The sequence below is a fragment of the Clupea harengus genome, chromosome 24, assembly GCF_900700415.2.
Source record: "Clupea harengus chromosome 24, Ch_v2.0.2, whole genome shotgun sequence".
In the NCBI taxonomy this organism is placed as follows: Eukaryota; Metazoa; Chordata; class Actinopteri; order Clupeiformes; family Clupeidae; genus Clupea; species Clupea harengus.
The window spans coordinates 14,874,687-14,880,686 of NC_045175.1; the positions used below are offsets into that span (position 1 = coordinate 14,874,687).

The following is a 6,000-nucleotide window of genomic DNA, read 5'->3' on the forward strand; positions in this document are numbered from 1 at the left end:
TGTGTACTTGTGCTGTAACAATAAAGGACTACTACTACTACTACTACTACTTAATGGCTAGATGCCTAAAGGAACCCACTCATTCCCTTTCTGCCGTGAAAAGTAAAATAAAGGTCCACAATTCTTGCGAAAACTTGTTGATAATTTAAATCAACTTCCAATCATTTTACACTCCTCCCTTCCATGCTTCTGAAGCAATGTGTTGATTGGCTGGAAAAGTGCCTGGTTCGGTCAGATCCACTATGTTTGTTTCACATTTACAGAGCCAGGACTGTGCACAAACACTGTTATATATATATATATATATATATATACTGAGTATATTTTGAGCCTGTTCACACAAAGAACAGGCTGCTAAAGGACATTGAGGAACAATTCACTGAATTTGACAAAAGATATCTGGCGTCGGACAGTTAATCAGTTAGATGGATTAGTTATTTTAGTGATTTGACCAGTCTATAGAAACTTTTATTTCACACCACAGACAGTACAGTGATGTAGGCACGGTAAGATGTTCTCTGGTACATTTACAAGAAAATGTGATGTGAACAGTTACTCCACTGTTATGTTGTCATTGTTATTATGAGCTCAACTCTAGTACTTAATAATGAATCTATTTCCTATATTTTTCATAACATGTCTGTAATGTTTTTCAAATATAATTGTATCTGAACTTAAAATCCATCTTTTCCCATAAATCCATCTTCCTCTATTTGAGGTGTTGGAGGGATGGGAAAAAACAGTGGAAACTCTAAGAGGGATGAGAGACACTAAATGAACAGGTGGGAATTGAATTAGAATCCTATGTGAAGGGAAGCGGACAAAAATATATACTGTTAAAGTCTGCAATGTTAGCAGAGTCTGGTTATCACTACTCTTATATAACAACATAAATCATAGTTAAGGGCTACAGAAATAATCAGAAAATGAATGACAATGAGGACATGTATAACACCAACCTTAATGTCTGCAGTTTACAGTGGGGACTAGACAGTCCGTTATAGAGAAGCTGAAATCCAGAATCTCCCAGGTCATTGTTACACAGGTCCAGCTCTGTCAGGAAGTTTGGTGACTGTAGAACATTAGCCACAATTCCAAAGGACATATCTGTGAGTTTGCATTCAGCAAGTCTGCAAAACATAGTGACACAAGACATAATATTACCCTGGAATTATAAAAAAGCAATGCCATACTTAAGGTGTCCTGATAAATCAATATAATGAAAGGTTAGAGGAAAAATATTCCATTTACATTACATTTAGTCATTTAGCAGATACTTTTATCCAAAGTGACATACAAGGGACAGAACAATCAAGCTTCGAGCAATAGCAACCTAGTATAACAATAAATACTATTTTACAGAATAGAAAAAAAAGCTCTGGTAGTGCTAGGCAGCTCATTCCACCAACGTGGAACTACGAATGAGAATAGTCTATATTGCCGTACTTGCACAGATGGCAGTGCCAGCAATCACTCTCTAAGCAAGCATAAGTGACTTGAACTTAGTGCGAGCAGCGACAGGCAGCCAGTGGAGCTCAATGAGTAGAGGGGTGACGTGTGCCCTCTTTGGTTGGTTGAACACCAGACGCGCCACCGTGTTCTGGATCATCTGTAGTGGTTTCACCACGCATGCTGGCAGGCCCGTTAGGAGAGAAATCACCCAGGTTTGTAACAGCAGCTGGGTGGCACACTGGGTTAGGTACGGCCTGATTTTGCGGATGTTGAATAGAAGCGGCATGACCGGGTATTATGGCAAGGGAATTATTCGGCCCAACAAGGTGGTGTAGATGGCAAAGAGAAGTGGTCCTAACAACAAGCCTTGGGGCACCCCTGTGGTGAGGTACAGACAGCTGACCTTGCCATGACACGTTGAACGAGCGCCCAATGAGGTAAGATTTAAACCAGGAGTGTGCCCTGCCAGAAATGCCCCTACTTGACAGTATAGACAGAAAGATGCGGTGGTTGACTGTGTCAAAAGCGGCTGATAAGTCAAGCAGGATGAGAACTGAGGATTGAGCAATTGCTCTTGCTGTTTTTAGGGCCTCAGTCAGAGACAACAGGGTTGTTTCAGTTGAGTGACCACTTTTGAACCAAACTGGTTTGGATCCAGGAGATTGTTCCTTGACAGGAACTCTGTGACCTTTTTGGAAGCTGCCCTCTCAATGGTTTTCGATATGAGTGTGAGAAGTGAGACCTGCCAATGGTTTTCCACATGAGTGGGATCGAGAGACGTCTTTTTGAGCAGTGAATGTTCAAGAAGTAAATTAAGCATTAATCACATGTGTGATTGCTGGTAAGACGGTAGGCAATATGGCTTGAAAAATGTTGGATGGGATAGGATCCAACAGGCATGTAGTAGGACAGCTACATGTTAGGAGTTTTGAAGACCTCACTGTCAGTGAGAGGGGTGAAAGAAGGAAAATATTCCAGGTAAAGTGGGGCTGAGTTTACCCTATAGATTTCTAAATGCACTGCTACATGTTATATGACAGTATGGCATACAAATACACAAACTGTCATGGAACGTCAAGGCTCAGATGGGTGTTTTCAGGAGAAAGCAGAGTGTATTTGAGGATCCAGCCAGGGAATAGGGGAATAGTCACACACAGGGCGGACTCACAAACAAATGGGGAACACGATCAGCAGCAGTGGTGGAATGTAACTAAGTGTTTTTACTTCGTTACTGTACTTAAGTACATTTTTACATATCTGTACTTTACTTAAGTAAAAATAATAGTGCATACTTTTTACTTTTACTCCATTACATTTTTTAGCTATTATCTATACTTTTACTCCGCTACATTTTTTACAATATGTGTTGTTACTCGTTACATTTTATGAACACAGTTTCGCCAAAATGTTGCCTACACAAAACAATGGATTGCGTTGCTGTTTTGGAACTTTAAACCAATCAGGTGGCTCTATCAACTCCAATGATATCAGAGTGCGCGTCTGGCAGCAGCACTAGCTGAACATTCAACAGACGGGCAGCCTGACTACTGCCTCTTCAACATGGATCCAGAGTCGGCCTGAACTGAGCCCTCTGATATGAGCCACCCTTGGCCCTATTTAAAAGATATGTTCGAGTTCAAAGGCCCCAAGAATGACTCCTGGAGGTTTCAATGCGTTTCCTGTCTCCCTCAAAAAAAAGGAGTTGCTAGCCTTCAATAATTCACCCTCAAATTTAAAGTAGCATATCGAGGTAAGCAGAGTGATTGCTATGCTAAGTTAATGTCCCTGACTTTTGAATATTGATATATGTATTTAATTCGTTTACTGACATGACATTATAATGTTATCTAGCGAAATGCATGTTGACATACAGCAATAGCATAAAAAAACATGATTGTATCTTCATTATATATTTGACGCCTTGTTCTGTCCAGTTTTACAATTACATTTGTTTTTCATGTTCCATGTTTCCCTTTTTTACACGTTTACAATTAAATACAAGATTTAAAAATATCACATGGTGTCTTTATTGGTTTGGCTTAATGGTATTAATTTTGCAAATAATCCCTGGTAGATAACTTGTCATCCACAGAATTTTAAGATATAGTGTGAACAGCATTACAGATGGTAGGCACAATAAGTACACCAACCTTTCCAATTAACAAATGTTGTTGCTTATTATTATTACTAGTAGTGACATCTGTAGAGGCATTTATTACCAGTAGCTATTTCTTTATCAAAATGGCACAGCCTAGACATTGAGAGACAACCCATTGCGTGAGTACTTTTACTTTTAATACTTAAAGTAAATGTAAAAGTAAGTACTTTTTACTTTTACTTAAGTAGGATTGATTGTTGATGTAGTACTTTTACTTTTACTTTTACTTTTATCTTCCTGGGTACTTGTACTTTTACTTAAGTACTAAACTTCACTACTTCCTCCACCACTGATCAGCAGTATGAATGACTAACAAGAACTAGACTAGGCAAGAACAGACATAACCAAACTACACAGAGTCTAACTCTGGAACTACAGGATCACAAGACAATTCTAAGAATGTATATAACTGAACAGAACTCAGGAATACACGTTCAACGAAAAGACTAAGACAAGGATTATACAGAAACGAAATACTAAGATACAGAAACCAAAACCACAGAGCTCTGGAATTACAAGAAGGGGGGCAAACGTTATGAACTCAAAAGACTATCAAGAATCAAAACTAAGATAAACGCCGTTGAACGCCAGTAAAGAAAAACGCGACAATAAGTAATTTAGGATTTATTTCAAGGATACCAAAAGGGCTAACAACGGAGATCTATGGAATAAACATTAAACATAAGCACAAGAACAAGGAAAAACCTGCACGCAGGGTGTGGAATTAAACAGAGATAGTCACAGAAGACCTGGGGTCGTGGGCACGGAGCTAGTGAGCGATCTAGGAATTGCGGAATCAGGAAAGGGGGCTACTTTTTGCTGGACTATTAAGAAACGTATTTGCTGTCTTGCTTTGTCTTGTGTTGCACTTGCTTGATGTTTGACTGTGTTAGGAAAGATGTTGACTCGCTAGTTTGTCATAAACAAAGTCAGGAAATTTCAACAGGTTTCCTTAAGTTTAGCCGCTAGCAAGACATCTCGTTAGTGATGTTAGCAAGCTTGTTATAACACGCTTGGACATTGATGTTAGTAATAAGTGCTCTCGCGTCGGCTTCTTTCTAATGTTATTGTGCTAGCTATGTTGGGTAGCTTGCCAAGAACTTTCCTAACAAAGTCAAACATCAAGCAAGTACAACACAAGACAATGCAAGACAGCAAATAAGTAAGAAAGTAGCCCCCTACCTGGCGGCTCCAGAAACTCCATAGTGTTACTTTAAATAGTAAAAGTCAAACTTACATTAAAATTTAAGCAATGCAATAATGTAAAGCGTAATTTCATGCCAAGTTATCAACCAAAATGCTGCAGTGAAAATGGAATATTTATCTCCTATCTCATGACTGACACATTTATGCATCTGTGGTATCTTTACATGTTTCATACTGTACGTCAGCAGTAGATAGCAGTGACATCAAAACTATATATCACCCATGCACAGTTCTGTAGTGGAAGGGACATAATCAACACAAGATCACATTTTGTCACAAATAACTATGAAAAAACAAGTTTATTCTCCATTAGAAACTCACCGTGCTCTTCTGTAGCATCTTACAGCAGGGAGCAATCTCCTGCGTCCCTCGTGTGATGTGTTGTATTTCTTAAGGCCAAACTCATCCAGCACCTCCTCAGACATCAGAAGCATGTGGGCCAGTGCTGAACAATGAGCAGGAGACAATCTATGGTTGATGTCCTTTGGTGACTCCAGATATTTTGTCATTTCTTTGTGCATGGAATGATCCTTCATTTCAAATAAGCAATGGAAAAGATTGATGCATCGTTCAGGAGAGAGATCTTCCCTGTTGAGCTCCTTAATGTATTGACATGTTTTCTTGACACTCTTTGAGCTGCCATGTTTGTAGTTCAGTAGACCTTTCAAAAGTCTCTGATTTCTCTCCAGACAGATGCCCATAAGGAATCGAAGGAAAAGGTCCAGGTGTCCATTTCTGCTCTTCAAAGCCTCATTCACTGCACTCTTGAGTAACACATGTAGATGATCTTGAGATTGTAAACCCAGCACTGATTGAAGAGATGATATAAAAGATGGACTGGGTTCATCTCTAGGTTCTTTACTGACGAGGGATTTCAGTGCCTTGAGGTTCTCAGTCACATAAGAGTGAAACACAAACACAGCTGCCAGAAACTCCTGGATGCTCAGGTGCACAAAGCAGTAGACCTTCCTCTGGTGAAACACAGATTCTTCCTTGAAGATTTCAGTGCACATGCCGGAGTACACTGAGGCTTCACTGACATCAATGCCTCGAGATCATCCTCGTAAAACATCAGATTGCCATTCTCTAGATTATTGAAAGCCAGTTCTCCAAGCTTCAGTAAAATCTCTCTCTGAGATTTAAGAAGTTTCTCTCTATCTGTCTCAGTTCCACTCTGATACTTC

The 6,000-nt window shown here is 39.5% G+C and overlaps 1 pseudogene; it reads right to left on the reverse strand.

Annotated features, from left to right (window-relative positions):
* LOC116219085 overlaps positions 1 to 6,000 on the reverse strand; it is a 97,292-nt pseudogene that overhangs the window by 82,408 nt on the left and 8,884 nt on the right.